General features: G+C 38.2%; 1 pseudogene; it reads left to right on the plus strand.

Annotated features, from left to right (window-relative positions):
- The first annotated feature begins 11495 nt into the window (after positions 1–11495).
- Positions 11496–11699, plus strand: LOC110314543 (annotated as a pseudogene).
- The last annotated feature ends 340 nt before the right edge of the window (positions 11700–12039 follow it).

Here is a 12039-nt window from a genome sequence, read left to right on the forward strand (position 1 = left end):
TGTGTTGCTTTGAGAAACCACTGACCAAAAAGCAAGAAGTGGAGGGAAGGATTTATTTCATTTTAGAGGTTGCAGTGAAATATGGAGGATACTAAGGCAAGCACTCAAGGCAGATGCTTTAAAACAGTGGTTCTCAACCTGTGGGTCACAACCCCTTTGGGGTTGAACCCCCCTTTACATTATAATTCACAACTGTAGAAAAATTACAGTTATGAAGCAGCAATGGAAATAATTTTATGGGTGAGGGTCACCACAACATGAGGCACTGTATTAAAGGGTCACAGTGCCATGGAAACTTCTAGTTCTTTTGGAAAATTAGGTATGTCAAATGATGTTTTGCTGGGGCACACAGGTGAAAGGATGTCTTGCTAAAGCAAACACATGAAAGACTGTTTTCCTGAAGTAGACACAGATGAAAGGATGTTTGGATATAGCTGACATGTGAAAGGACTCTTGGTGAAGGAGTATAAATATGACCCCACAGAGAGTGGGGGATGGTCGCTGAGCTTTGGTTTGGTTTGCTCTGCCTCACTATCCTTGCTAAAGTCATGTATGTATTGGTTTGTCATACATAGTGTTGTGAAGCTCAGCTTGTGATAACTCTGCCATTAAGAGAAACTCACCCAAAAACTGCTCGTGAGTTTCCTGTGGCAGCTTGCTGCTTCTGCAGCCTCACCTCAGGCCAGTTGGCAAGCCTGGTGGTTTCTTCTTGAACTACAGCTGCCTGCTGTCTGCTTGCGGAAAAGACTGGACTGTAGCTGCTGGTTCGTGCCTGTTGTCTGCCTGCCTGGAGGACTGGTCTGCAGCTGCTAAGTCGTGTTTGGTGTTTGCTGTTTGCTATGGGACTGAACTGCAGAGAAAGAAGACTGACCTCACCCCCCAAAGAACTATTGCTGAACAGGTCCAGTTCCCCCATATCCTAATAACTTTTCTCTTTCACTACCTCTACTCATAGCGGATGTGCTGAACTCTTATTAAAAGTAGATTGCAAAAATTTTGTGCCTCCATCATAACACTAGGAAGGTTGAAAACCACTGCTTTAAACTATAGAAGAATGACACTCACTGACTTTCTCTCTGTTTTTTTATCCCCCACTGGCTTTTGTTCATCTACTGTCTTATACAGGCTAGGCCCACCTGCTTAGGAATGGTGTCACGCACAGTTGCCTAGGCCTTCTCACATAAATTATCAGTGGGGAAACCCTCACAGTTATGGCCACAGGCCAATTTGATCAAAGCAAGTTTCACTTGCAGTTTCATCTTGCTTAGTGACTCTAGGTTGGGTGAAGTCGACAATTCCAAGTTAGTGATGAATGAGTTAATGAATAGAAACCTAGAATGGGCAACTATAGTTCAGACTCCTGAGCTACCTACTAATATACTTCATATAATAACACTAAATATCTTTGCACTATTTGTATTCTCTATAATATGAATCAGCTAACAAAGATGACAAATGTCAATGACTACGTGCTTAGATACACTTACATAAGTATTATAGAATATTATTTTTATTTGCTATCTATTATATTTTAAGACTATGTAATATCAACTAACATTCAGGAATTACTTATAAAATATTGAATAAATTCATGATGAATCGAGGTGAAACTATAGAAAGCAAAATCCAGAATAAACTTTACTGGACATACTTTAACAAATGTTCCTCAAAATGACATATTGCAGATGTTGGAGACTCAGTAAGTATTCAGAGATGTTTCAAATCGACAAACACATATTTAATTTTGGCTGGACTTATGCTAAATTTAAGCAATGGAATGCAAATAAAGATGGACTAAAAGCCTATCCTGGCTGGGTCGTGAGGTACTTTGGCAGAGACCAAGCTCAGTAGTGGGATTAGAAAAGAATTCCGTGTAAATTGAAAAGACTGATCTAAAAAAGTTCAACTTACATCATCTTTTAATTCATCTCAATCATTCAGAAAACTGTATATGCAGCGTTTTGAGGGTGACTAAGTTGATCTATTACTGCCATTTGAAAATGAAATTCTCCCATATCAGAGCCACTTAAATAGCCTTCCAAAGCACTCAAGCATGCTCCATTCTTTAGTCCTTCCTGTTTAGCTTCGTAGTTTTAGATTTAAAACTGTGTAAGAAACCATATAATGATTTTTTATCCTGTTTACTGAAAAACTCCAGTGAATGCACTTGAGGATAAGCTAGACTGCAGATGGTATGGAATGCAGGAAGCATGGAGCACTAAGCTGGCACATCTATGGATAATAACACAAAACGTCAGTAGTCCGCTTTGACTGGTCAATTGTCTAGAACACTGGTAGTCAGCTTTGACTGGTCACACGCCATTTTTGCCTATATGTGTGCCTTGCAACGTTCACAAATTTCCTTCTGGCAGACTTAGTGCCTTAAAAACAAGGCATTCTCCTAAACTTTCTTTCAGACCAATCAACTCCACATCTCTTTCCTTCTTATCAGCTCCAAGTTTCTTCAGTTAAGCTGGGGGCAGATGCATCCAACTTCTTTCAGCACCCAGCTTCCAATATCAGTCAGTAGCACCCTAGTTTACGAATCCAGGAGTGGGGGTATTCTATTCAGTGTTTGTGGGGCATTCTAGAAGAGTTGGGGAATCCAAGTCCTTTGGGATATCTCTCAGGCAATGATGCATGATGGCTGAAAAAGAACTTGCGTGGCCTAGTCCTACCTGTGAGAATGAGCACACTTCTCAGTTGTGCTCTGTTATTTCCCAGATAATCTCAGGGGGGATGTCAAGACCAACAATAATCTCAGAACCACCTCTTTGCTCCTTCAGTCTCTCTTTTTCCCTCCCATCTCTTCCCTTCCCCATTTCCCCTTCTCTTCTTTCCTAAGATTGCTTCCTAAAACAAAACAAAATAAACAAAACCAAAACCAAAACAAGACAAAAAAAAATTCAAACCCTAGTGCCAGAAGCTACTCTCCTGTAGGATTCCAGCTTGATATATGCCTATTTCTGTTTCTTTACCAATTGTCAGTATCCACACATTCTGACTTGAATTCTGTACTATCACACCACAGAAGGCTTCCATGCCAATGAACACCAGACATTTTAATCCTCCATCTCTCTGCACCACAACATAAATGAACTTCGTGTACCTTCATGGAATATGTTCATGCCACCTTGACATAATCTACCACTGGTTGTCCTTACACCTTCCTGCCTGTTCCAACCTGGTCTCCTTTACAGGTTCATCTGTGGCTATCTGATAGGTCAGGGTTGTAACTCTCCTGACATATTTTTTTAAAGTCTCTTCTTACTCTATCTTTTCACTCTGGCTAATTTTGATCATAAGGAAGCAACTCAGCCATTTGTGTGTTCAGTCTAAACATTTGGCTTGCATTCTAGATTTGTTTAATTATATACTTTATGTCTCCTTGATATCATTTATTTGCTTTTTAAAATACAAGGTCTTTCTGTTTAGACAAATACCTAAAATGTGGGATTCTCTTAACTCTGCCTCTGACTTTAGTTGGTGTTTGGTTGGTGGGTTTTGTTTTGTTTGATTATGGTATCTTACAAAAGCATCCCAGATATAAGATCCAAGAAAAACAGCAAGGAAAGGAGGGAGAGTGGGATTGAGAGAGGAAGAGATGGAGGTAGAGAATGAAAATTAATGTGTGTAGTCAGGTCAATACTTCCATCTTTACATGGGCCCTGGAAACTGAACTCCTGGTCAGGTTTGCAGGTCACTGAGCAGTTTCCCTGGCCTGGAAAAATATAGTTTTTCTTTAATACTCTGTGCTATCCTATTGGTGTCTGTTAAGAGAATGCCAAAAATACCCATGCAGGTTTCATATACTAAAATGTAACTTAGTAATCATCATTTTTCATCATCTTTATTCAAAATTTTTTAATCACATGTTTAAGCCATCCCTTGTTAATATAGTTAATGTAACTATGGAAATATTTTTAACCTATTGAGTTCAGTCTCTTCATCTCCTGAACATCTACAGATACCATTTAAGTTGCTTGGTCACATCACTATCTGTGACCTACTTTCAAATCAGTATGGTTGCGTCCATCCTTATTACCTCCTCAGATTTAAAACACTTTAATGGCACCCCACTATTTACCAAATAGACACAAAATGCTTTATCTACCTTATGACATCCTGATTTTCTGTTCCCTGCTTACTCTAGTCTCACTGGTCACAAACATCCCCTCACTCTCACCCCCTAGTCAGGTTATAGTGACCTTATTTTTTTTTCCATATATATATTCCTGCACATGGAATCCTTGCATATACTCTCATTGTCTCTTCTTCCTTCCTTCCTCCTCCTCTTCCTTCTTCTTTTGCTTTTCTACTTCTTGGAGGGGGGTGGTTATTTGTTTATGTGTTTGTTTGTTTGTTTGTTTTGAGATCAGATCTCACTCAACCCAGGTTGGTCCAAACCTCACTATGTAGTCTACGTAGGTTTGCTTCATTCTTATGACAATCCTCCTATCTCTGCCTTCCAAGCACTGAAATTAAAACTATGAGCCACTGTGCCCAATTCTGTTTCCCCTTCTTAAAACGTTCCTTCTCCCTCAATTTGTTTCATATTCACTGATTTTTAAACCATTGACTAAACTTTTACTTCCTTATTGATGATTTATTTACTTCTCTGAGTAGGCCAAATGCTAATATAAGTTTTGATCACCCTACATACGGATTACAAGTATTATAGTGGAGTTGTAACTATTTGCTCAGTGGATGAATAGCTGCATGAAATTATGAATGAAGAAAAGGCTACATTCCTAAAGCCAGAATAATCTCTTGCTGTAGGTTCTTTTGCCCTCCCATTGTGTGTTGAAACCTCTATCCCTGTTATATCAGAATTCTACCATACTTGTATAATTATTTCCTGTAAAAAAAAAAAAGTAACCAAGTTAAAGTGGGTTTATTATGTCATAATTTGATGTGACTGGTATTCTTTAAATTTATTTATTTTATGTGTACTTGTGTTTTGCTTGCATGTATATACATGATCCATGTGCATGCCTGGTACCTACAGAGGTTAGAAGACAGTTTCTCGATGCCCTGGAACTGGAGTTACAGTTTTGTGTCCCCATGTGGTGCTAGGAGCCAAACTTAAGTCTGCAGCAAGACCAAACAGCAAGTACTCTGAACCACTGAGCCACCTCTTCAGCCCTCATAACTTGTCAGTCTTAAAGGAAGAAAATATTTAGACAGAGACAGAAAAGGAAGAGATGGGGATGATATACAGACGGACGTAGTCATGGTGCAAAGGTAGTTAGCTGGAAGCCAAGAAAATAAGAAAGAATAAAGCAATGCTCTCCACATTGTTGTTCTTGGACCTCCAGCATCCAGAGCTCTGAGAAAACCAGTGTCTGTTATTTTCACCACTCAGTATGCTCTGCTTTGTTAAGGAAGCTCCGGAAAACTAATATATTTCCATTACTTCAATGGGTCAGTGTGTACTATGTTGGAATTCGCCCAGCACTATCTCATTCTTCCAGAACTGCCCTCACCTACTCTGCCAAATACAGTTTCTGACTCTGCCAGGATGTTCCCATCTGCTCTAAATGAAGCAGCATTCATCACTGTCCTGTATGTTCACTGGGAAAGCCAATCTTTATATACTGGGGGATGAAGTGACCTTGGTGCTCTGCGTAGCACCCTCACTACATGGGTAGCAATCAATAGTTATATGAAAGACAAAGTCACTTTGGAAGCATAAGGCAATACTGTTTAAGGAAGCTGCTTTCAGGTTATTCGTTACAGCTTTGTTGTTCTCTCTTTTTAAAGGAACACACAGCAGTATTTCTTACATGTTTTGTGTCCAAGAATTTTAATGTTTCTCTCCATTCTTTTCATTTGGCTTAGAACTGCTGAGACAACAGGTAGTCTCATGGTGAAGATGAGAAGATTCTTTACATGAGAGATGGCGTTGGTTAGTAGCCGAAAATTATAGTGTTTTCTATTAATTTTTAGAGAATGTTTTAAGGCATGTAACTTTTTAGTTCATTAATATTTTATGTGATAATATTAATAGTAGGATAAGCATTCCAGTTGAATAGGTTGCATCATTTTTGTAAGTGGTGCCATAAGTGGATAATAGCCTAGCCCCAAAGCTAGCTGTGTTTTCAAATATGATTAATATTTCTCTGTCTTTTTCTTAATGCTCCATTAACTAGTGCAAAGTAAGTGGTCCTACTGCCAAAAGCCCTTCCCATTAAATGGAAAATGTATTTATTCACTTTGCAAGTTAATTAAAGCCATATGGAATTCAGGACAGAAGACTGTGGCTTACACATTTTTGTTGTGGAGAGATTTAGAAAGTATAGAGCCATTTGTGTCCAACGGGACTCCCATATGCTTTTTATATCTGAAAATATAAGTGTTTAAACTTTTCCCTCAACTGTGACAATTTTCATAAGCATGACTACAGCAAGATTCCAAAGTATATGTGATTCATAACAATGACTGGTACCAAGTGTTGAAATCTTTGGAAGGATGTGTAGTTTTTGGTCATTTTCCCCTTCTTCTCTTAAAGTCCTGTTTGGGTATAAAAATAGAGGATTGGCTACATGGGTAGTTTAGATGATGCTTAGCTGTATCTCTAGTCTGAAAGAAAGTAGATGGTTGCTTGCTTGTTTCAACAGCAATATTGGCCAAGGCAGCATACTTACTCTGAAAAGCCTAAGAAATAGAAACCTCGTCCAAGCCTGTACTTTGTTGGACAGTAGAGAAAAATCCCACTATCAAGTTAATAGCTGATCTGAGGTATAGACATACACCTAGTCATGATTCAAGCTATGTATGAAATCTTGGGTTTATCCCTGGCAACAGCAGCAGTAACAATGCAATAGAAACAACAAGATCTATAGAAGACCATAAGAGCTCCAGAGGTTCTGGGGTTAGCAACTATCTTGGTTTCCCTTGGTCTGGGGGGATTTCCCAAGACCGGGGAGAGTACGTATAAAAACCTGAGACAATTTCTAGTAAAGAGGAAGATATCAATTATCCTAAAGTATCTCTTTTGTGATTGCTTGATACTCAGCTTTTTTGTCTACCAAGACTGCTTCCTCTTTTCCCATACAGATTTTGATGCTGAGACCATGTCCTAACCTAACACATTTCCTGCAAGTCAATTCCCTTCTCAGGTTTCCTTTGTATCCTTTTCCTAAATCTTTATAGAATTCCACAAACACCTGTGAAAGCCAGCTTTGACCAGAAAATGCTAGAGATAGCATTGCCCTCTCACTTTCCTCTTTCCTTTAGAAGCTTAATGACCCATGGCAAGGCTCTAGAGACATGATGCCAAAAGTTACAGTAATGATGAAGCTGACTGGAATAGCAGCCAGCCCACTGAATACAGCTAACGGCTCGAGTAGTTTCAATCCATTTGTCAGACAGACACCCATCATGTCTGAAATAGCTGGAATAAAGCCAATTTGAGCCCATAATGAACATTTTAATTTTAATTTATGGAAAAATATATTCAAGTTGAAAGATATTCTAAAACCCCCGGTTATTGTTCTTTAATTTTTCCCTCCTGTGTCTCCCTCACGCCTCCCTTCCCTCCCTCATTCTATCTGCCTTTCCTCCTTCCTTTCTCACCTGCTTGCTTGTTGCCTTTCTCTGTTTTCTCAGGGCTTATGCCTCTGCTGGAGCTTTTAGATAATCAAACCGAGTTTGCCAAGCTCTGACTCCCTTAAGTCAGATGCAATGTTATTGGATTCTAAATTTTGTATAGCATGGGCTATCATCAAGGTGGGGATCCTTACTGCAAAATAATTAGCTTTGGGGCTAGAAAGCACAACAGAAGCATAATAATTAAATTGGCTCCATGGTTTTATGTTATTGAGAACACTAAGTTATATTGATCTTCTTTCAAACCAGATGCTGATTCATACAGTCCCTTACATATCTTTCCTGAAGTGCTAATCATCAAAGAATAAAGTAGAGAATTCTACCTCAGTGCACCAGCACTTTGGAAAACCTCAACATCTCTAACTCAAAAACATTGTCTGCCTTGAGGTTCTGAATCCCTCCAAATAGGATGACCGAAGTAGATGGTAGTTCTTTAAATACCCGATTATTTTTTTCTAACAGAGAAGGAGAAAATCTAAGAAGAGAATAAGGTTATTCAAGTGTCAGTTCAACAAGATGATAAAGCCTTCAAGATCTTCTTTTTGACAATATATAAATAGGTTGAACACTATTCAACTCTACACTTAAAGTAATTAAATGGATACATTTTATATTATGTGGTTTCCAGTTACAAATAAGACATTAAAATTTGTAAATAATAGAAATTTACTGCTTACATATCTGGATGCCGGTAGGTCTATAATAGAGTATCAAAAGGTTTGGTGTCTAGTAAAGGCATACCTGCTGCTCCAAAGATGGCCACGCCTAAGCTCAGTTTTTATACGTGATAGAAGGTTTATATAATTTTATGGGGGACCTTTCTTTCAGAAAGCCCCTGCCTCTGCACATTCAAGGAGCCAGTTACACTCTGGTTGCTCCACAGCCCAGCTTGGATCTTTGCTATCCTGTCATAATTGTTTGTTTCCATTTTATTTACTTACATTTCCATGCCTCTTGCCAATACCAGCCTTAACTGTGATTGACATATGGCTGACTAGAAAGTTATTTTATTTTTACTACTATATTGGATAGATTGCCGATTTTTAATTTCCGACTCTTTTGAAACCCGATGAAAATGAATTGATTCTGACAATTAATTTGGTTTGAGAAAGGATGGTTTTATTATTGAGCATTCATCCATTTCAGAACACACTGTTATGACTTTCCATGTTATGAAAGTTACAAAAACAATTTCTATAATGTGGTTTTACTCATTTCTCTCAAGAGAGAAAACTATAGAGTTCTATAATATCATCTATAATGGGAAATCTGTCGTTTAAAAATATAAAAGCCTTGCTGCCACTTGTGTTAGGCAAGTGCTCTACCCGTGAGCTACAATGACCACCTTATTCCTTATAATTGATGACACATTCGATTTATGACATGTTTTTTGTTGTCATTTTGTTTTGTTTTTGAGGAAAGGTTTTATGTAGCTTAGGCTGGCCTCAAACTTCTTGTAGTCAAAAATGACAACGAACTTCTGGTCCTCCTGCATCTACTGTCATAATACTGTGATTGTGTTTGGTTTATTCAGTGCTAAAGATCAAATCCAGGGCACTGTATATGCAAGGAAAAGACTCTGTAAACTCATCTCCATCCCTAGCTCCAAATTTACATCTCAAAGAAAAAAACTTTTGCCCAAGACTACTTTTAGCTGATCTTGACAGTAAAGTCATTTGTTCCATAGAGATTTGAGACGTAAGAGTCCCCATGCCTGGTACTTACTCAACTATACACGGCTGGAGAGGTCATGGAAAATGAAAGAAAACTTTCTACTGCCACATTCCTAAACCTGTATAATTTCAAAATTCATTTTAATACTTACCTTTATGTGTAAAGATAAGTGTAGCTCTGATCCTTCATCAAAGAAGTTTTTACTTTCATTAATTAAAATTTTTCATGCTGTATAGTTCCATCATATTTTTCTCACCCCCAACTTCTCCTAGATCCTCCTAACCTGCCTAACCCACCCAAACTTTATATTCTCTTTCCCTCTCCTCCCTCACCCCCTCTCTCTGTGTGTCTTTCTGTCTGTCTGTCTCTATGAGGCTTTTTTTTTGCAGCAGAGATCATTACAGAAGCCACTGGTGATCAACATACAGAGAGCAGTTGATCATGGGATATGCAGCTCCAAGTGATACATCTAAAATACAACCCCAACAGCTAAAGTTTGAAAAACATCATTGAAGAAAGACAGAAAGACTGAAAGAGCCAGAAGACCAGAAGGTGTGCTGCAAGACCATGCCTCATAGAAATAACAGCTACAATCATGATTCCTCTACAATATGGCTGTCTAAATAAAACTTGAACAATGACAATGGAAGTTTGTATGCTAGCTTGGACAGAGTAAATCTCACAAAAATCCACCCTTAAATGAAAAATGACAGACAACAGATGACTGCTGAGGGAGGCAAAAATTAGTTTTCTCAAGGGAGTAGACTCCTAATTGATTATACAGTACCAAGAACTCAGCCCTAGAAACATAAAATCATATGTACACTAGCATCACTAAATGAACTCATCAGGTTGTATTTATATGTTTTTATGTGTGTATAGTATAACAATAATAATTATGGAAATAGAAAAAAGAAAGAGTAGAGAGTTGAAGATAGATCTGGGAGAAGTTACAGAAAGGAATGGGGCAGAGGGTGAATATGATCAAAATACTTGGTATGAAATTCTCAAAGGACTAATAAAATACTACATTAATTTGTTTAGAAAGCATTTCTACAAATGCAGAAGGAATAGGATTTGGTTTCTATTATTTTTAATCAGTTTTATTTCTCTATATAGTTATATGTATAATGCACATATTTATTTATACATTTATATAAAACTACATCATCATACAACTCTGACCTTTCCTCTCTTCCAGAGAAAATTGCTTTCTCTTTTTGTAACTGATTTACTTATTTTTATTTAACTATCTCATATCTCCAAATAGCACATTTCACTCAATAATGCTCTTCCTTTACATTTGGTTTCAGAAATTAGAGACTGACTTCTCGCTATAGAAAATGAGAAGTTCACGTACTCTCCTTTTCTCAATACTCATATTTTAATTTTGTTTAAACTAGTACTGTTTATATTATTACGGCTGTATAACTGTTATTCATGAGTTAGCCTTATAGTAAAATATGAGTTCGTTTCCTTTTATATACTTCCTATTCTTTGTTATAGACAAGTGTCTTCTTTTTGCACAGGATGCTAGATTTCCCTATAGCTCAAGGAATATTAAGTACACACTTTTGTCATTGTTTGACTTTCTTCTTTGGAGACCCAGTCATATCAGTTGCTTCTCAGTGTTTACTTTTTCCTTAGAAACATCTACCAATATTTATTTTGGTGTTTTATTTTGGTCTGTGAACTGGGGACAAGACTTGGGACATCATTAATACTAGATAAGTCCCCTCCCATAGAGCCATTGCCCCAGTCTTCTCTCTCAGTGTCTTCAGATTGATGCTACTCTACTCAGGATGAGTGGCTTCTATGCCTGCTGCACAGCTGCCACAGAGAAAAATAGCTTCACCTTCCTTCAGTGCTAGTGCCCCTGGGTTTTATACTGACAGATTCCTTCACTAGTAAAGCATAGCCTGCAGTGGCTTCCTCATAGAGTAAGAAAAGTTATGTAACGCCTTCCCAATGCACTGACAATTTGGTTAGGTGTGTAATCAGGATAGAAATCATGCTAAAACATACTGGTTCTATAGACCTAGGGCAATCCCTAAGTTTTGTTTAGGTGGTGCATGCTTTTTATATATATATATATATGTATAATGTTGATATCTATAATACATATGTACTTATGGACATAAGATATCAAAGTAGAAATGGGTAATGTGGAGTTATTAAAATCTTTCAACATCCACCAGATCGCCACCATCATGGACACGAGTCGCATGCAGTCCATCAAGCCGGCTAGGGTAACCAAAGTGCTGGGGAGGGTCAGTTCTCAGTGCATGCAGGTGCAAGTGGAATTTATGGATGACACCAACTGCTCTATCATCCAAAATGTCAAAGGCCCCGTTTGAGAGGGTGATGTGCTCACCCTATTGGAGTGAGAAAGAGAAACTCGGAGGTTGTGCTGACCTTGCTGCTGGGTTCTGGATATCCCCTACTTAGTCCACAGAATGACCTGTAACTGTTAAATAAAGCATTTGTATTAATTCTTGAAAAATTTTTTTTTCAATTTTTTATTAGATATTTTCTTCATTTACATTTCAAATGCTATCCCAAAAGTCCCCTATACCCCCCCCACCCTGCTCCCTTACCCACCCACTCCTACTTCTTGGCCCTGGCCTTCCCCTGNACTGGGGCATATAAAGTTTGCAAGACCAGGGGGCCTTTCTTCCCAATGATGGCCTATTAGGCCATTTTCTGCTACATATGCAGCTAGAGACACAAGCTCAGGGGGTACTGGTTAGTTCA

Source organism: Mus pahari, chromosome X (genome assembly GCF_900095145.1).
Source record: "Mus pahari chromosome X, PAHARI_EIJ_v1.1, whole genome shotgun sequence".
Classification (NCBI taxonomy): domain Eukaryota; kingdom Metazoa; phylum Chordata; class Mammalia; order Rodentia; family Muridae; genus Mus; species Mus pahari.